Genomic DNA, 21,816 nt, shown 5'->3' with positions numbered 1-21,816 from the left:
TCAACATATATTTGGCACACAAACAATTCATCATCATAAGATTTGGTGAAAAGAGTTGGGTCGAGTGAACCGGGTTTTAAGCCTTTCTTCATGAGTAATTCCTTCAAAGTATCATACCACGCCCGAGGGGCTTGCTTGAGGCCATACAGGGCCTTGTTGAGCTTGAAGACTTTGTCAGGATTCTTTGGATCTTCAAAACCTGGGGGTTGAGCAACATATACTTCTTCCTCAAGCTTACCATTGAGGAATGCACTTTTCACATCCATTTGTTGTAAGATAATATCATGATGGTTAGCATAAGCAAGGAATATGCGAATAGCCTCAAGTCTAGCGACATGTGCAAAAGTTTCATCGAAGTCAATTCCTTCAACTTGTGTGTAGCCTTGAGCTACAAGTCGTGCCTTATTCCTCACCACAAGGCCATTTTCATCTTGCTTGTTGCGGTAGATCCACTTTGTGCCAATAATGTTGTGCTTGCGAGGATCTGGACGTTTGACCAGTTCCCAGACGTTGTTGAGCTCGAACTGATGTAATTCTTCTTGCATAGCTTGAATCCACTCAGGCTCCAGAAATGCTTCATCTACCTTAGTGGGCTCTGTGATAGAGACAAAAGCAAAGTGCCCACAAAAGTTAGATAAATGTGAAGCTTTTGAGCGTGTGAGAGGACCTGGTGCTTCAATGTCATCGATGATCTTCTCAATTTGCACTTCGTTTGCAATGCGAGGATGAGCGGGTTGTCTTCGAGAAATTTGATCCGCATTTTCTTTAGGAGCATTTTCCTCAGCACCATTTTCTTCAGGTGCGCCAGCTCGACGTTCATCATGTTCTGGAATGAATTCTTCAGCAGATTCTTCGGTGGGAATGACATCCTCAGTAGATTTGAACTTGATGGATTCCTCAGGTGCTGGTTCATCTATCACAGAAGGTAGGTACTCTCTTTGCAAGCCATTAGTTTCATCGAACCGCACATCTACAGTTTCAACAACCTTGTGAAGAACATTGTTGAAGACTTTGTAGGTGTGCGAGTCCTTTCCGTAACCAAGCATGAGGTGCAAATTTAGATGTGTGATGAGGATCTCTAATCCAACATTTAGCACCGAAGACTTTGAAGTAACTCACATTGGGGTTCTTGTCAGTGAGGAGTTCATAGGCAGTCTTCTTGAGGAATTTGTGAAGATATACTCTGTTGATGATATGGTACGCAATATCAATTGCCTCACTCCAAAAACGACGAGGCGTCTTGTATTCATCAAGCATAGTGCGAGCCATCTCAACAAGAGTTCTGTTCTTGCGCTCCACGACGCCATTCTATTGAGGAGTATAAGGAGCAGATAACTCATGAGTAATACCAAGTTCATCAAGATAGTCATCAAGACCAGAATTCTTGAACTCAGTTCCATTGTCACTCCTGATGTGCTTGATCTTCACACCAAAGTTGGTTGAAGCCCTCGAGGAAAATCATTTGAAGACTTCCTGCACCTCATGTTTGTAAGTGACAATGTGTACCCATGTGTAACGAGAATAATCATCAACAATAACAAAGCCATATAGAGATGCATCATTTGTAACAGCAGAATAATGATTAGGACCGAAGAGATCCATGTAAGCAATTCAAATGGTCGAGTGGTAGTCATGATAGTCTTCGCTGGATGCTTGGCATTTGTCATCTTTCCAGCTTCACAGGCTCCGCATAAGTGATCCTTGAGGAATTTGACATTCTCAATGCCAATGACATGCTTCTCTTTGTGAGCGTGTGCAGATTCCTCATGCCAGCATGACCAAGTCGTCGATGCCATAGCCAGCCTTCTGAAGCTTTTGCAAGTAAGCATACAGCCGGTTGTGGTCCTGTAGAGAAATCAATAATGTACAAGTCTCCTCTCCTAAAGCCTTCGAAGACTTTGGAATTGTCAGCTTCCATGATCACAAAGCATTGAGACAGACATGAGGTTGTATCCTAAGGACTCGACAAGCATGACTTTGTCCATTTGTATGTCCTTAAAGATCGCAACCTTACCTAGACCCAATACCTAACTTTTGCCTTTGTCAACGAAGATGATATGCTTCAGATGTGACAGTGATAAAGGAGCATCCATCAATATATTCTTGTCACCCGTCATGTGATTCATACATCCACTATCAAGGACCCACTCATTGGCTTTGGGTTGTTCATCCTACAGATGAATTAGTGCAACTTACGAACTCATATACTTCATCAGTGAAGAATATGACATCAATATCATCAGATCAATTTCTTCGAGCAATTAGAACAGATAAACAGTATGAGGACGTGTGAAATGAAAGTTCATTTCATCATGATTAGCCTGCGTCCTTTTAGGTATTGTTCAGGTCTCCAGCAAATTCTTCAGACGTTTTGAGCATGTCTAGAGACCTGACCCTGCATAAGAGATTAGTTCTTTTTCTTCACCACCCACATCTGAAGGGGTGGTAAAGAATTCATCACTCTGCGAGCACCATATGAGAAAGGTGGCATAGAAGCCATTCCACTTTGTTTCACATAGGAGGGGTTAGGGTAAGCATATGAATAAGCAAAGAAGTTCTTCGAGGACTTATGAACATAATGATTTGAAGAATAATGCACATATTCATAGCCCTTAGCTCTACCCTACAAAACAGAGGGGTTAACACGATGATGATCATATGAGGACTTTGATCCTTTTGAGGAATTTGATCCACGTGAGGAATTTTGTCCGTATGAGGACTTGGATCCATATGAATAATTTGGTTCATATGAAGAATTTGATCTGGAGTTCCTATTCTTCACAGGTGGTGTCATGAGGACATTCACCTGAAGACTTTCAAGGCAACTTTGAGGAACCCATATTTTCTTCATAGGAGAACCGTTCCTGCAGTTAGTACCAACATGTCTAGCAAATACTTCACCATTCTAATTTTTGAACAGTTTATAGTTAGAGTCAAATGACTCATCAGAAGAATGAGGAGATTCACATGTAAAGCCAGATAAGTTGGATGGATCAACTGGAGGTCCCTTTGCAGCAACCCATGAGGTTATGGGGTACTGCTCAGGCTTCCAATATGTTCCATCAGCATTGAGTTTCCTCTCAAAGGCAATACCCTCTTTCCTAGGGTTTCTGTTGAGGATCTGCTTTTTGAGCAAATCACAAAGAGTCTGATGCCCTTTGAGGCTTTTGTACATGCCTATCATGTATAATTCCTTCAGCCCTGCATCATCTATGATACTTGCATTATCCTCAAATGAGGAATTAGTGATAGTAGAGACAGATGAAGAATTTGCAGCATTAGAAGCATTTGAACATTCAGGTGAAGAATTAGTAGTTTCACGTTCAATGCACTTCAGACATGGAGGAAAAAATTCTTCCTGAGTGGCGCTAATTTGTTGAGCAAGTAATGAATCACGCTCTTTCTGAAGATCTTCATAATCTACTCTTAGCTTTCAAGATCTTGCTTTCTTTGAAGAGATTCAGCAGAAAGCTTCTCGTTATCAGATAAGAGAGTATTATGATGATCTTGAAGGGCGTCAAACTTGGACTGAAGTCTCTGAAGACTCTCAGCCAAAGCTTTTGACTGATCCATTTCTTCACCCAACATATCATCGCTCTTATTTAGCATGTATTGCACTTTTTCCAAAGCTCTTTGTTGTTTAGTGGCAAGGGAAGCAAGTTTGACATAGCTGGGGCCAAATTCATCACCTAATTCATCATCACTAGACTCGGAAAGGTAGCATTCAGTTACCTTGGCACCCTCTGCCATAAGGCACGGTGAAGAGGATGATGATTCAGGTGTGAAAGTCATCTCGTTGAGAGAGTCCTTGTAATACTCAAACCAAGGATCATGACGAGTACGATGACCTTCGTAGACCTCAGAGAGCCAGTCCCAGATTAGCTTTGCGTGATTGAGGTGCATGACGTTCCTGAACTGATACCAGGACAGACAGGAGCAGATGACATCCTTCGCTGTGAGGTTGAGTAGAGTGTACTTGCGAATGTCATCAACCTCCGCCATCTTGCATAGATCGGTAAGACCAATCTCAGTGACGGTCCACAGTTTGATGTCCATAGCCATGAGTCGCTTCTTCAACATGGCCTTCCACCGAGGATACTCATGACCGTCAAAGATGGGGTAGGATACGTTCCTCAATCCTGCAGTCGACATAACTAAAACTCCAGGCGGTTAAACCAAAATCACATAGAACAAGGGAGTACCTTGCTCTGATACCAATTGAAAGTGCGTTATATCGACTAGAGGGGGGGTGAATAGGCGATTTTTATGAATTCTTCACTAAGGAATTTACTGGTGAGGAAATTCCTAACTGAAGAACTACTTACAGCGGAATAAGTACTCAGAAGTAAACATAACAGAACACAAGCATAGTCATCATGATGAAATGAAGACAAGCATAGAGTACAGAAAGCGTAAACACAGGATAACACAAGAAAGAAGACGGACAGACTGAAGAAATTGAACTAAGGAAATTGAGAAAGTCTTCAGTCAAAGTTTTCAAACAGATATGAACAGGAACACAACAACAGACATGAGGAAATGAAAGAGTTGAGGAAATAGAACCAGTAAGCTCGGCGAAGACAATGATGTGGTAGACAAATTCCAACTGTTGTCTCAGTTGTACATCTGATTGGAGCGGCTGAGTATTTAAACTCGAGGACACCCAGTCCGAAACACACAGTCCTCACCATATTCTCCTTGAGCTAAGGTTACACAGACCTCGCCCAGTCACTCGTGGTAAGTCTTCAGGTGACTTTCGAACCTTCACAAACTCGGTCACTCGGCGATCCACAATTACTCTTGGATGCTCTAGACCTTGACACCTAACCGTCTGGAAGAAGCACAATCTTCAAAGGAAACAAGCGTCAGATCCACGCAGGATCAATCTCTTCAGTGATGCTCAATCACTTTGGGTTTGGGTTTTCCTCACTTGATGATTTTCGCTCAAAGTCCTCGGAGGATGGGATGCTCTCAATTGACAAGTGTCAGTTTCTCTCAGAACAGCCAACCAGCTAGTGGTTGAAGGGGGCGGCTATTTATAGCCTAGGGAGCAGCCCGACATGATAAGACATAAATGCCCTTGTCTGATATGACCGTTAGGTGGGTAGATATTTTGGGACAGCTAGCGCATAGCATAGCAACGGTCGGAATTTTGACTATCAAATTCCTCAGGGCTATCATGTTCCTCACTATGTAGGCAATTCGCACTGGCGAATTCCTAACTCCTCAGTTAGAACAAATTCCTCAGAGACCAGAAGAACTTTGTCTCTGTCACTGAAGAATATGATTGAACTGTATGAGATTTCCAATGGCTTCACTCGGAGGGATTGGTAGGTGTAGGATTTTGAGTTGAGCATCACATGGAAATTTTTCCTTAGTATTTCCTCGACCCCCTTTAACAGTACGGTGTTTCCTATGACTCAAGAAAGAGAAAATGGAACTACGAAAACAAAGTCTTCATGCTTCATGTTCCTCGAATGAATACCAAGTCTTCAAGGTCACACCAATTTCTTCACTTTCAAAGTCTTCAAAAAGTCTTTAGATATCCAAAGTCTTCAGACGAAGAACTTCATTTTTAGGGGTCGACTTTCTCTATAAATATCAAACTCCTCATAGACTTATAGACCCGTGTACACTCACAAACGCATCAGTCCCTTAACCTATAAGTCTTCAATACACCAAAATCACTAAGGGGCACTAGATGCACTTACACTAGGCTTGTCAAGTCAACCTAAGTGTTTTGCATGTGTAAATCTGGCTTACACCCGTTGTATGTGAACGTTAGAATCTATCACACCCGATCATCACGTGGTGCTTCGAAACAACGAATTTTGCAATGGTGCACAGTTAGGGGGAACACTTTCTTGAAATTTTATGAGGGATCATCTTATTTATGCTACCGTCGTTCTAAGCAAATAAGATGTAAACATGACACACATCACATGAAAATCATAGAGTGACATGATATGGCCAATATCATCTCGCGCCTTTGATCTTCATCTTTGAGGCGCGGCATGATCACCTTCATCACCGTCATGACACCATGATCTCCATCATCATGATCTCCATCATCGTGTCTTCATGAAGTTGTCTTGCCAACTATTACTTCTACTACTATGGCTAACGGTTAGCAATAAAGTAAAGTAATTACATGGCATTCTGATTGACACGTAGGTCATACAATAAATTAAGACAACTCCTATGGCTCCTGCCGGTTGTCAAACTCATCGACATGCAAGTCGTGATTCCTATTACAAGAACATGATCAATTTCATACATCACATATATCATTCATCACATTCTTTTGGCCATATCACATCACATAGCAAACCCTGCAAAAACAAGTTAGACGTCCTCTAATTGTTGTTGCATGTTTTACGTGGCTGCTATGGGTTTCTAGCAAGAACGTTTCTTACCTATGGAAAAGCCACAACGGTGATATGCCAATTGCTATTTACCCTTCATAAGGACCCTTTTCATCGAATCTGATCCGACTAAAGTGGGAGAGACTAGCACCCGCTAGCCACCTTATGCAACAAGTGCATGTCAGTCGGTGGAACCTGTCTCACGTAAGCGTACGTGTAAGGTCGGTCCGGGCCGCTTCATCCCATGATGCCGCCAAATCAAGATAAGCCTAGTAACGGTACGCATATTGAACAAACCAACACCCACAACTACTTGTGTTCTACTCATGCATAGAATCTACGCATAGACCTAGCTCATGATGCCACTGTTGGGGAACGTAGCAATAATTCAAAATTTTCCTACGTGTCACCAAGATCAATCGATGGAGATTCTAGCAACAAGAGAGGGAGAGGATGAGTGCATCTTCATACCCTCGAAGATCACGATGCGGAAGAATTACAAGAACACAGTTGGTGGAGTCGTACACGCAACAGTTCAGATCGCGGTCGATTCCGATCTAAGTGTCGAACGGATGGCGCCTCCGTGTTCAACACACGTATAGCCTGGGGACATCTCATCCTCCTTGATCCAGCAAGGGGAGAGGAGAAGTTGAGGGAAAACTCCAGCAGCACGACGGCGTGGTGGTGATGGAGCTCGTGGTTCTCCGGCAGGGCTTCGTCAAGCACTGCGGAGGAGGAGGAGGTGTTGGAGGAGGGAGGGGCTGCGCCAGGGGAAGGGTGCGACTGCCCTCTCTCTCCCTCACTATATATACAGGGGGAAGGGGGGTGGAGGAGGCGCCCTAGGGTTCCCTACGGGAGGGGTGGCGGCCATAGGGGAAACCCTAGATGGGTTTGGGCGCCCCCACCCCTAGGAAACTTGCCCCCAAGCCGGGAGGGGCGGCTGCCCTAGGGAAGGCACCCCCACCTCTCCAGGTTACATGAGAGGGGTTGGGAGGGGCGCACAGCCCCTTAGTGGGCTGGTGTGCCCCATCCCCTTGGCCCATAAGGCCCCCCAACGCTTGTCGGGGCCTCCGAAACACCTTTCGGTCATGCTGGTCGTCACTCGGTACTCCCAGAACAATTCCGGACTCCAATACCCTTCGTCCAATATATCGATCTTCACCTATGGATCATTCCGGAGTTCCTCGTCACGTATGGGATCTCATTCGGGATCTCATTCGGGACTCCGAACAACCTTCGATAACCACATACTATTTCCCATAACAACTCTAGCCTCACCGAACCTTAAGTGTGTAGACCTTACGGGTTCGGGAACCATGCAGACATGACCGAGACGTTCTCCGGACAATAACCAACAGTAGGATCTGGATACCCATGTTGGCTCCCACATGTTCCACAATGATCTCATCGGATGAACCACGATGTTGGGGATTCAATCAATCCCGTATATAATTCCCTTTGTCAATCGATATGTTACTTGCCCGAGATTCCATCGTCAGTATCCCAATACCTCATTCAATCTCGTTACCGGCAAGTCACTTTACTCGTTCCATAATGCATGATCCCGTGACTAACTACTTAGTCACACTGAGCTCATTATGATGATGCATTACCGAGTGGGCCCAGAGATACCTCTCCATCATACGGAGTGACAATTCCGAGTCTCGATTCGTGCCAACCCAACAGACACTTTCGGAGATACCTGTAGTGCACCTTTATAGCCACCCAGTTATGTTGTGATGTTTGGTACAGCCAAAGCATTCCTACGGTATCTGGGAGTTTCACAATCTCATGGTCTAAGGAAATGATACTTGACATTAGAAAAGCTTTAGCAAACGAACAACACGATCTTGTGCTACACTTAGGATTGGGTCTTGTCCATCACATCATTCTCCTAATGATGTGATCCCGCTATCAATGACATCTAATGTCTATGGTTAGGAAACCATGACCATCTATTGATCAATGAGCTAGTCAACTAGAGGCTCACTAGGGACAAGTTGTGGTCTATGTATTCACACATGTATTACGGTTTCCATTTAATACAATTATAGCATGAACAATATACAATTATCATGAACAAGGAGATATAATAATAACCATTTTATTATTGCCTCTAGGGCATATTTCCAACAGAAACTCTCAAGATGAAAATTTTTGTGCCAAAAATTGAAGAATCAATTAAATCTCTTTATGTTTCCATGGATGAAAGTAAGAAAAGAACCGCTATGTTTAGTGCTAAAAGATAATTTTTAGAAAAAACTTTTTCAAGTGATTACTTTCATAAAAGTGATGAAGATCTTAAAATGATTGGTGTTTCTTCTATTGATTCTTTGTTTAGTAAGATTAAGATTGATGAAAAAGGGAGTGGAGAAGAGTCAACTTTAGTTAGAAGGCGTCCCTATAATTCGGAGGGTGAAAATCTTGTTGAGAAAATAGATAAAAGTGGGTTTGAAGAGGTCAAGACTTTAACTAGTGATGTGCCAGCTATTTTGGATTACAAAGACTTTAATTATGATAGTTGCTCCTTGGTTGATTGTATTTCTTTGTTGCAATCCATGATAAATTCACCCCATACTTATGAACAAAATAAAGCTTTTACTAAACATATTTTTGATGCTGCGATGAAATCTTTTGAAGAAAAGTTGGAGTTAGAAGTTTCAATTCCTAGAAAATTACATGATGAGTGGGAACCTACTATCAAAGTCAAGATTAAAAATTATGAGTGTTTTGCTTTATGTGACTTGGGTGCTAGTGTTTCTACAATTCCGAAATCTTTATGTGATGTACTTGGTCTTACTGATATTGAAGAATGCTCTTTAAATTTGCACTTGGCGGATTCTACTATTAAAAAGCCTATGTGAAGAATTAATGATGTTCTTATTCTTGCAAATAGGAATTATGTGCCCATAGATTTTATTGTTCTTGATATTGATTGCAATCCGTCTTGTCCAATTATACTTGGTAGACCGTTTTTACGTACTATTGGTGCCGTGATTGATATGAAATAAGGCAATATTAAATTTCAATTTCCTCTAAGGAAGGGTATGGAACATTTCCCTAGAACAAGAATTAGGCCGCCATATGAATCAATCATGAGGGCATCACATGGATCTAGAAGTAAAGATGACAAAGCTTAGATCCTACGCGTTTTGCCTAGCTAGGGGCGTAAAACGATAGCGCTCGTTCGGAGGCAAGCCAACTTGTATGTTTTTTGCTTTTTGTTTTTCTTGTTGTTTTCAATAAAATACCCAATTATGCCTCTTATTAGGTGTGTTTTTGTGGTTTAAATTAGTGTTTGTGCCAAGCAAGGCCTTTGGGATGATTTGGGTGAGAGTTGATTTGATCTTGCTGAAAAACAGAAACTTTTGCGCTCACGAAATTATTTTTAACTTTTTATAAGAAGGGTGCTTTTGAGTTGATTCCTTTTGAAGAAGAATAACAAAAAATTATTCACATTGTCCTAATTTTTAGAATTTTTAGAGTTACAGAAGTATTCGAAGTAGTCAGATTGCTACAGACTGTTCTGGTTTTTACAGCTATTTTCTTTGTGTTGTGTGCTTGTTTTGATGATTCTATGGTTTTCTTTGAAGAGTTTTTGCCATAGAAAAGTTGGAATACAGTATATATAATGCAAAAATAAAATATGAATGGGTTTGCAACAATACTTGTAGTAATGGTTTTCTTTCTTATACTAACGGATCTCACGAAGGTTTTGTTGAGTTTTGTGTGATTGAAGTTTTCAAGTTTTGGGTGATCTTATGATGGATGAAGGAATAAGGATTAGCAAAAGGCTAAGCTTGGGGATGCCCAAGGCACCCCAAGATAATATTCAAGAAGTAGCAAGCAACTAAGCTTGGGGATGCCCCCGAGTGGCATCCCCTCTTTCTTCTAACAACCATCGGTATTTTACTTGGAGCTATATTTTTATTCGTCGCATATTATGAGTTTTGCTTGGAGCATCTTGTATGATATGAGTCTTTGCTTGTTTTGCTTTGTGTTTTAAGTCTTGAATTCTTGCTAGAAACACCTTTTTTAGAGAGCCATAAATTATGCTATGCTTGCTCCTATGCTTCACTTAAATTTCTAGAGCCATGGAATTGCTCTAGGGCTTCACTTATATCTTTTTTAGCACGGTGTGCTTTGTTATTTTTGAAGAAATGCTCTCATGCTTCACTTAGATTTATTTGAGAGTTAGTAATTTTTTTAAGAAATTCTCTCTTGCTTCACTTAGATTATTCTGAGAGAAAGAACTATTATGCTCATGTTCTTCACTTAAATTTGTTTGAGCTTATTAAAAGCAACATATGAAAATAGTCCCAAAGTGATATATATCCAAGGAGGATATAATAAAAACTTTCATGAAGATCATTGGATAAAATAAACTTGGTTCCTAGTACTGCTTTTGAGATATGACGATATGATATGTGAGGCATGTTGATGAGTAATTATGTTTTAGTAAGAATATTGGTGTTAAGGTTTGTGATTCCCATTGTTATGCAATTAAATTACATCCTAATTGTGGTGCATTATTTAGTGTTACTTATGCTTAATGCTCGGAGATGAGATTTTTTGTTCTTGGTTGGGTGCTTGTCAATCTTTTTGCAAGCCTTCATTTTGCACTAAGTATGATCACTACTTGTGCATTCAAAACCATTTAAACTAGTTTTGCCATTTTGAGTCCACTATACCTACCTATATGCGGTATTTCCATGCCGTTGTAAGCAAATTTGCATGTGCCATCTCTAATTTTCAAAATAAATTTCTCTTTTGTGTGCTCGTACCGCTCACGAGGCGGTGAGGGGTGGCCGGTGTTTTCATGCTAGATGTGTTATTCTCATGATGAGTGTTTATTCACTTGTCATTGCATGAGAGTACGACAAAGGTATTAGGGATGCCCAGTCCCGAAATTAAAAAAAATGAATTTACTTTATGTTTTCAAATAATAAATTCCTTGGAAAGTGTTGGTATGGAGGGCACCCATGGATACAGTTAGCCATGGAAAGTGAAAGTATGGTGGAAAAAGGAATAAACTTTATTTTCTGGTTGGGAACCACCTATGATATATCTAGCATGGAAAGTATTGGGAACTCCAAGTCATTTTTGTTGGTGGGGAAAGTATGCCTCCCAAAATGTTTTTATCTCTCAATTTTCGCTTTGAGCTCTGGCACCTCTACAAATCCCTACTTCCCTCTGCGAAGGGCCTTTACTTTACTTTATGCAATTTTTATTTTGAATTTGAGTTTCCATCTTCTCTTATAAAGCACCAACTAAGGGGCACTATGATCGTATTTGAGCATTGGGTGTAGCTAATATTCGAGTGTGTTTCATGAATGGATCAATGATTGAGCATAATGGGCTAGGGATAACTTGCTTTAGCGTTGATATTTTGAAAGACACGGTTGCTTGTTGATACGCTTGAGTATTAAAATCTTCATGTCAAAACTAGACTATTGCTTTGAACCATATAAAAGTCCAAATGTCCATGCTACAAAGAAAAGATTATGTGATAAACATGTTAGGCAGCATTCCACATCAAAAATTCTGTTTTTATCATTTACCTACTCGAGGACGAGCAGGACTTAAGCTTGGGGATGCTGATACATCTCCAACGTATCTATAATTTTTGGTTGTTCAATGTTGTTAATTATCATTCTTGGATGTTTTACAATCATTTTATAGTCATTTTATAACATTTTTTGGTACTAACCTATTGGCATAGTGCCCAGTGCCAGTTGTTGTTTTCTGCTTGTTTTTTACATCGCAGGAAATCAATATCAAACGAAGTCCAAACGCAATGAAACTTTTTATGGATTTATTTAGACCAGAAGACATCCAGTGGGCCGAAGAGTATCGGAGAGGGAGCCCGAGGGGGGCACAAGACACCAGGTCGCACCTGGGCCCCCAGGCGCGCCCAGGTGGGTTGCGCCCACCTCAGTGGCCTCCCGCACCGCCTCTTTGCTCTATAAATACCCCAATATTCCATAAACCCTAGGGGAGTCGACGAAAATCAATTCTAGCTGCCGCAAGTTCCAGAAACACCAGATCCAATCTAGACACCAACTCAGAGGGGTTCATCATGTCCATTGGTGCCTTTCCGATGATGCGTGAGTAGTTCTTTGTAGACCTACGGGTCCATAGTTAGTAGCTAGATGGCTTCCTCTCTCTCTCTCTCTCCTGAATACAATGGTCTCTTGGAGATCCATATGATGTAAGTCTTTTTGCGGTGTGTTTGTTGGGATCCGATGAACTTCGAGTTTATGATCAGATCTATGTTTTTATCCATCAAAGTTTTATTTGAGTCTTCTTTGATCTCTTATATGCATGATTGATTATAGCCTCATATTTCTTCTCCGATATTTGGGTTTTGTTTGGCCAACTTGATCTATTTAACTTGCAATGGGAAGAGGTGCTTTGTGATGGGTTCGATCCTATGGTGCTTGATCCCAGTGAAAGAAGGGGAAGCGACACATATCGTCATATCGTCCTAGAAGTGCTTGATCCCTTTTCAATATCCGTGACATTTTGGGCTGAACGAATTTTTTTCCTGTCATACATATGACACTTCTATGACGATAATTATGACAAAACTCGATATCATCATAGATGTGGTGGGCTCCTACTTCTATGACAAAAAATCATGACAGAAAATGGGCTTTTCATCCTGGGCGGGCCGGAGACGCAGCTGCATGACATTCTTTGGGCCGTCCATGACGGAAAAAACCGTGGTAGAAGCGAGGGGGAGGAAAATTTCGGGGAGTTGCCGGTTACGGTGGGAGGTCGGGGGCCGAGCGATGCACGTTTCTCTCATACATGTGCGAGGCGTTGGCTCTAACTGAACCCGAGTGAGGCGTTGGGTCTAACTAAACCCGAGCGATTGCATTGCAGGCTACGCGTTACTGAACCCAAGCGATCGATCGATGGCTGTTAACTGAACCTGATGGAGCGATTCCTTCGCTACTGCTGCTAACTGAAGCCGATCGATTGGATGAACAGTGAGCGTTGCGGGGGGGGGGGGGGTGGATGAACAGTGAGCGGTGGCGTTGCCTCTGCATGACCAGGACCCCGTGGTGTGGAGGGCTGGATGAACAGTAGACGATGGAGGGGTGGTTGAACAGGACTGTCGGTGTCAAAACCGGCGGATCTCGGGTAGGGGGTCCCGAACTGTGCGTCTAGGCGGATGGTAACAGGAGACAAGGGACACGATGTTTTTACCCAGGTTCGGGCCCTCTCGATGGAGGTAAAACCCTACTCCTGCTTGATTGATATTGATGATATGGGTAGTACAAGAGTGGATCTACCACGAGATCAAGGAGGCTAAACCCTAGAAGCTAGCCTATGGTATGATTGTTGTAATGGTTGTGTTGTCCTACGGACTAAAACCCTCCGGTTTATATAGACACCGGAGAGGGCTAGGGTTACACAGAGTCGGTTACAATGGTAGGAGATCTACATATCCGTATCGCCAAGCTTGCCTTCCACGCCAAGGAAAGTCCCATCCGGACACGGGACGAAGTCTTCAATCTTGTATCTTCATAGTCTTGGAGTCCGGCTGACAATGATAGTCCGGCTGTCCGGACACCCCCTAGTCCAGGACTCCCTCAGTAGCCCCTGAACCAGGCTTTAATGACGATGAGTCCGGTGAGCATATTGTTCGGCATTGCAAGGCGGGTTCCTCCTCCGAATAGTTCGTACAAGATTGTGAATGCGAGGATAGTGTCCGGCTCTGCAAAATAAATTCCACATTCCACCGTAGAGAGAATAATATGTACACAAGTTCAATCTGCTGATGTATTTTGTGGCATGACGTCACACCACCACCAAGCCTTTACTTGAATCGTTTTATTATACCACCTCAGCGCGTTTAGCGAAGCGGTTTCCTTGGCACGTCTTGTCGAAGCAGAGATCGTGTTCCCCTTATTCTGGGATTCCCATCAATATGGACGTGGGTAACCCAACCGCGCCATTGATGGTCGCGCTTGGGAGATAAGCTAGTTTTACCAGGCCGGTGGGGACGCATAGTCTTCGTCCGCCTATATATAAGGGGATAAGGATCCACCTTTTTACCTACGCCTTCTTCCTTCTTTGCTTATCCATCTCCGCGCACTCGAGCTCCAGCGCCCAAGTCCACACATCTCGTCTCGACCTTCTCCAGCCATGTATGGAGCGGGAGGCAAGTGGTTGGCCTCCTCCGTTACGGAGGAGCACATCGAAAAGCTGCGCGGCGTGGGATACCTTTCCAGCGACATCGCGCACCGGCTGCCCGACGAGGGGCAGCTCATCCCCACCCCCAGGCCCCATGAGAGGGTCGTATTCCTTCCCCACTTCCTCCGCGGACTGGGCTTCCCACTTCATCCCTTCGTCCGGGGGCTCATGTTCTACTACGGCCTGGACTTCCACGATCTGGCACCAAACTTCATCCTCAACATCTCAGTGTTTATCGTCGTGTGCGAGGCCTTTCTCTGCATCCGGCCCCACTTCGGCTTGTGGCTCAAGACCTTCAACGTCAAGCCGAAGGTAGTGAAGGGCGTCCAAGCGGAGTGCGGAGGCACCATGGTGGGCAAGATGCCCAACATCCTCTGGCTCGAGGGCGCCTTTGTGGAAACCATCAAAGGGTGGCAATCGGGGTGGTTGTATATCACCGAGCCGCGGGACCCTAAATGGGCAGCGGCCCCCGAGTTCAGATCTGGTGCCCCTATGCAGCTCACCTCCTGGAAAAAGAAGGGCTTGCTATGGGGCAGTTTGGAGGAGCTGACCGGACTCCAGTCCTGTCTCCAGACCTTGGTGAACAAGAAGCTCAAGCTTGTCAACATGATCCAGGTCATGCTCGTCCGCCGGATTCTCCCCTGCCAACAACGGGTCTTCAACATGTGGGAGTTCAATCCGGCACAGCACCGGACCCTGAGCGGGCTCTTCGACACGACGTACGAAGCTGGTTGGAGGGTGTTGTTCAAGGGCGGAGAAGCCCCCGCATCCGCGATGGAAGACCGCGGATTCAGCACCACGCGCCCGGCCGGCGAGGTAAGCTTTGTTATCCTCTATGGGACACTTATTTTCTTTCATAGTTTGACTCTATATGGGATCTAAAACTCCCAATGCCTTTGACATGACTGGCAGAGGACGTCCGGACAGGTAGACTGTCCGGCTCCCCTTCCCGAAGACCCAGCGGACGCCCGTTTAACGGGGCTGCTAGTCCCGACACTTTATGTGGTGCCGGAGAAGAAGGCCAAGAAGAAGGCCACGGGAACCCGAAGGAGTTCCCGACGCCAGGTGGTATCAGACTCATCGTCCGACGACTCCGCGGCGGACTCCTCCCCCGAAGGTGAGGAGGAGAAAGAAGACTCTCTCCCAGAGGAGGGAGAGAGGAGGAGGAAGGCTTCCCCAACGGGGGAGGCCGAAGGGTCCAAGAGGGGAAGGACCCTTCCCCCGGACAGCTCCGCCAACGCCAACGTTGGCGACGAAGAGTGGCCCTCAAGGGCCAGGCCTCAGGCAAGATCGTAAGCATCCAGATTCCTGAATGATTTATAATTTATCTTTTGTGTCACATAGTGTCCTTCTAATGCCGCACACTGCCTGTAGTCCGGCCGATGATGATCTTCCCGCTTCATCGAGCGGGTCCTTGGCTCCGTCGGACGTGGATTCCATTCCGACCGCCTCCACCCCTCGTGACACTGACGACGTCGAGGTGGGATCCCAGGAGGGGACCCATCAGGAGGAGGCTTCAGAGGTGCCGCAAGGCAGCCTCCCGGACTTTGCGCCGGACTCTATGTCGGAACCCGCAGTGGTTCCGGAGTCCAGCAGGCGGCCCCTTCGTAAGAAGGGCAAGACCGTGACACCGGCAGCCTCCTTCCAACCGGAGGCGCCGGACAACTTGTTGGAGGCGCTTAATGGCGCTTCCATCGAGGAAGAACACCACACTATCATGAGTGCGGTGATTCAGAAGGTTCAGCTCGCCAAGAGCGGGCTGACCGAAGCCTGCAGTAGCCTCCTAACAGGCTTTGAGGTAAGAAGTTTAAAATATGTAATGTGATACCGCATAGACAGTAGCCCCTGATGCTTGGTTTGGTGTTCGGAAAGAAAAACCGGACTGAGGATCTAAAAAAGATATACGCAGGAGTGCTAAAAATTATGTCAATATGGGTTTGCAGGCTGCGCTGCTGACCTCTGCCGCACTGACTGCGGAGGTCGGTGCTTTGAAGCAGGACCTCGAGCGGTCCGAGCAAGAGCTCGGCCTTGCCAAGAAGCAGCTCGAGGATAAAGAAGGTGAGTAACACCACTTTAAATTTGTACCTTACAGAAAAGGATTTTGGTTGCAATAGAAATAACAAGGATAACGTGGGTACTGCAGGGGCCACGAACGAGGTGGCGACCCTGAAGGAGGCCGTGTCCGCGGCCGAACGCAATGCGGCCGCGGAACAGACGGAGCGAGAGAAGCAGGAGGCGCGGGTGGCGGAGGTGCGGCAAGAGCTCCAGGCTCTCATGGAAAAGCATGAGAGTTTGGAGCGCGACTCGAAGACTCGAGAGTCCGAGCTTGCCTCGGCTCTTGAAAGTGCCAAAGCCGCTAAGGCCGAGGCCCATAAGGCCCTCCAGGAGATTGAGGAGGTGACGAAAATAGCGGCGGGTAAGGCATTTTTCATGCAAAGCAAGCATGTGAATGTAAATTACATGTTACTTACCCGAATTCGGAGCTCTCCAGGGGCGTTTGCAGATCTGCCTTGCAGCGTGTCTGATGCCGCCACATTCTACCGGGTCGAGGAGGGGAGCTCAACGGAGAAGGTCTTTTGGTCTCAGTACGCTGAGGCCAGACATCCGGTGCCCCCTAGCGACCAGCTGAAGCAGCTGGTCGAACTCCACAAGGTAGCTGAGCAAGCCATGAAGGGCCTCATAGTCCGGCTATGGCCTGGAGAGGCCATGCCTGGGAGCTACTTCGGCCTCATGCGGCGGCTGGTGGATGCGTGCCCCTGGGTGGAAGTCATCAAGCGCTCCACCTGCATTGAAGGTGCCCGTCGGGCCCTTGCCCGCGCAAAGGTGCATTGGGGCAGGCTGGATGCGGAGAGGCTTATCACTGACGCGCCACCAGCGGGCAAGGAGTATCGTACGCCCGATATGTACTATAAGACTGTCCTGAAGGGTGCCCGCAAGATTGCAGATGAGTGCCCCAGAGATGTAATTATTGAGTAAACTCGCAATGTGTTATCCTGTGCGCTGAAAACTTTGTTCATGTGCGCTAAGCAACGCTTATTGATTTAAAATATTACCTTCTGTGTGGCCGTTTATTAAATTTGAGAGATGGCAAGTCGTCGACTTCAGCCCCCATGCCACGAGTGCTGGGGTGTTCGGGATAAACTTGAGCACTCTTGTTCCCATTTTTGGGTCCATCTAGGGAGGCGCTCAACACAACGAACAAGGCAACCGGACTTATAATGCTTGAACACTCTCACTGAGCCATAGAATTCTATAATTTTAAATTTCGGCGAAGCCCCTAGTATTCGGAAGACCGAGTTCGGGGCGCTATCCACGCCTGGGCCGGACACAGCCGGTTCCTCGCTCGAAGCGGCATAAGTCTTTAGGGACTCGAAAAGACCTCTCGAACAGCGACCAGTATCTCGCCTTATCATGACAGTCAGTTTTAGCTTTCTCCACTGAGGCGCTCGCCCAGCTCAACCGGGGCGCAATCGCAGTTGTTCTCCCAGTGCTACCTTAGCCGACAGAACGGAATGTAAGGTACCAAAACATGGGAGCCGGGCAAACCCAACTACTGACCCAAAACATGATTCGGAGCCGATGCATATAATGCTATAAGTTTGGGGTGCCGCACTTGTGAAAGTGTTCGGACTTATCACACCATAACGCGGGGAACACAAGCCCCTGGTGTATTCTGCCGTACCAAAATGTACGGGTGCAAGATGTCATTAATGAACATATATGTAAAAAAGGAATGCAATGATAGGCAAAAAGTGATGCATTGTTTATTCAGGGGATTCTGCTATGAGTGCAGAACGATACAAATAGTGCGGTAAGCAAGGGCTGGACTATTAGAAGTGTCTCCCTCCAGGGGTAGGCTGCAGAATGGTGTATTTAACAAATTTAATGCTCGTAATGGAGACCACCTGAGTGTTTGTCGTAGCCTTTGTCCCTCCCTGGCTGTTGCATCGTGAGTTCGACAGATCTACTGCCGGACAGGGCCTCTGGTGAACGGAGTCCTGTGAAAAAATAAAAAAAGAAGAAAAAAGAGTGACACACTTGGGAGCCCCTGGTGTGGTTAAGCCGCACTCTGGGCCTGTCGTGGTCGTGCCCCTCCCCCTATGCCCATGGTATCTCCAGAGCGTAATGATGTACACGAAGAGCTGCTCTTGCAATCATGCAAGGGCTGGGGTTGGGGCCGCATTGCTATGCGTGCTCGGAACGTGCCAGGTGGTGTTGATTGATGTTACTCCGGGCGCGTTTGGCTATGTCCGGTCATTTAACGGCCGGACTCGAAAATTGCGTTAAAAGGCTGCTTTGTACTTCTGCCGCGAGAGCCGTTGTGTGTTCCTCCGTTCGGAGGGAGCGTTCAGTATTTCCGTTGACCGTGATGACTCCACGAGGGCCTGGCATCTTGAGCTTGAGGTATGCATAATGCGACACCACATTGAACTTCGCAAATGCGGTTCGTCCGAGCAGAGCGTGATAGCCGCTGTGGAACGGGACTATGTAGAAGATTAACTCCTCGCTTCGGAAGTTATCCGGGGATCCGAAGACCACTTCCAGTGTGACTGAGCCTGTACAATTGGCCTCAACACCTGGTATGACGCCTTTGAAGGTCGTCTTTGTAGGTTTAGTCCTTGAGGGGTCTATGCCCATCTTGCGCACTGTATCCTGATAAAGCAGGTTCAGGCTGCTGCCGCCGTCCATCAGGACTCTAGTGAGGTGAAATCCATCGACGATTGGGTCTAAAACCAATGCGGCGAATCCACCATGACAGATACTGGTAGGGTGGTCCCTTCGATCGAAAGTGATCGGGCAAGAGGACCATGGATTGAACTTTGGGGCGACTGGCTCCATTGCATATACGTCCCTAAGTGCACGCTTTCGCTCCCTCTTGGGTATATGGGTTGCGTATATCATGTTTACCGTCCGCACTTGTGGGGGGAAACCCTTCTGTCCTCTACTGTTCGGCGGCCGGGTCTCTTCCTCGTCGTCGCTGTGCAGCCCCTTGTCATTGTTTTCGGCAATTAACTTGCCTGCCTGCTTGAATACCCAACAATCTCTGTTGGTGTGATTAGCTGGCTTTTCGGGGGTGCCATGTATCTGGCAAGAGCGGTCGAGTATTCGGTCCAAATTGGACGGACCCGGAGTAGTTCTTTTGAATGGCTTCTTCCGCTGACCGGGTTTAGAGCCTTTGAATCCGGTGTTGACTGCCGTATCCTTATTGGTATCGCCGTTAACGCGGCGTTTGTTTCTGTTTCGACGCGACCTGCCGTTGTGGTCCTTAGTATCCGAACTGCCAGCATTTTTGCTGAGGTTGTTGCTGCGAGCTAGCCAGCTGTCTTCTCCCGCACTGAAGCGGGTCATCAGTGATGTGAGGGCTGCCATGGATTTTGGCTTTTCCTGTCCTAGGTGCCGGGCCAGCCACTCGTCGCGGATGTTATGTTTGAAGGCTGCAAGGGCCTCTGCATCCGGATAGTCGACGATTTGATTTTTCTTTGTTAAGAACCGTGTCTAGAACTGTCTGGCCGATTCGTCTGGCTGCTGAATTATGTGGCTTAGGTCATCGGCGTCTGGTGGTCGCACATATGTCCCCTGGAAGTTGTCGAGGAATGCGGCTTCCAGGTCCTCCCAACACCCAATTGACTCTGCGGGCAAGCTGTTAAGCCAATGCCGAGCTGGTCCTTTAAGCTTGAGTGGGAGATACTTGATGGCGTGGAGATCGTCGCCGCGGGCCATGTGGATGTGAAGGAGATAATCTTCGATCCAAACCGCGGGGTCTGTTGTGCCATCGTAGGATTCAATGTTCACGGGTTTAAACCCTTCAGGGATTTGATGATCCATTACTTCGTCAGTGAAGCATAGTGGGTGTGCGGCGCCTCTATATTGAGCAATATCACGATGTAGCTCAAGAGAACGTTGTCTGCTGTGTTCGGCCTGGCCGGAGTTGCTGTATCCGGCACGACGGTAGTCGTCATGGGTCGTGGGGCGCCCACGTGATCCGTAGATAGATCTGGATTGTCTTGCCTTGTCCTCCAATATATCCCGCAAGTCCGGCGCATTCCCTCGTGGCTTCGTACTTTTCGAGCGGTGCCGGGGTACGGTCTTGATGGGGGGCCTAGATGCCTCTTTGTCGCGACCACGGGGTGGTTGGTCTGCCGTATTGTGCGCTGGTGATGAAGGTTTGTATGCTTCCTCCTCTAGTCGGGGGAGCAACTTGCGTTTTGGGTAGCTCTTGGAGGGGCGTTCGAGTTCATACTCTTCGGCCGCGAGGACCTCGGTCCATCTGTCGGCCAACAGGTCTTGGACTAGGGGGTGTCCGGATAGCCGGACTATCGTCGTCCGCCGGACTCCAAGACTACGAAGATACAAGGTTGAAGACTCCGGCCCGTGTCCGGATGGGACTTTCCTTGGCGTGGAAGGCAAGCTTGGTGATACGGATATGTAGATCTCCTACCATTGTAACCGACTCTGTGTAACCCTAGCCTCCTCCGGTGTCTATATAAACCGGAGGGCTTTAGTCCGTAGGACACAACATACATTACAACAATCATACCATAGGCTAGCTTCTAGGGTTTAGCCTCCTTGATCTCATGGTAGATCCACTCTTGTAATACCCATACCATCAATATTAATCAAGCAGGACGTAGGGTTTTACCTCCATCGAGAGGGCCTGAACCTGGGTAAAACATCGTGTCCCTTGTCTCCTGTTACCATCCGCCTAGACGCGCAGTTCGGGACCCCCTACCCGAGATCCGCCGGTTTTGACACCGACATTGGTGCTTTCATTGAGAGTTCCTCTGTGTCGTCACCGATAGGCTCGATGGCATCTTCAACCAACAATGCTGTCCAGGGTGAGACTTTTCTCCCCGGACAGATCTTCGTATTCGGCGGCTTTGCACTGCGGGCTAATTCGCTTGGCCATCTGGAGCAGATCAAAAGCTACGCCCCTGGCCGTCAGGTCAGATTCAGAAGCCTAAACTTCACGGCCGATGTCCGCGGAGACTTGATCTTCGACGGACTCGAGCCACAGCCGGGCGTGCCGCACTGTGACGATGGGCATGATCTAGCTCTGCCGCCGGACAGTGCCTTGGTGGCCGCACATGAATCCGCTTCAGCCATCAGTCCGGAGCCGATCGCCCAGATCGAGGATCGGTGGATAGACGCCGCCTCGGGGGCTTCAACTTCCACGGCGATGGAGCCAAACATTAGCCTTGTCCCCCGCGAAACTTGTGATTCCGAGGTGCCGGACTCCTTGCCGGAC

This window comes from Triticum aestivum, chromosome 5B, assembly GCF_018294505.1.
Source record: "Triticum aestivum cultivar Chinese Spring chromosome 5B, IWGSC CS RefSeq v2.1, whole genome shotgun sequence".
In the NCBI taxonomy this organism is placed as follows: domain Eukaryota; kingdom Viridiplantae; phylum Streptophyta; class Magnoliopsida; order Poales; family Poaceae; genus Triticum; species Triticum aestivum.
Note: the sequence above shows the minus strand (reverse complement) of the source record.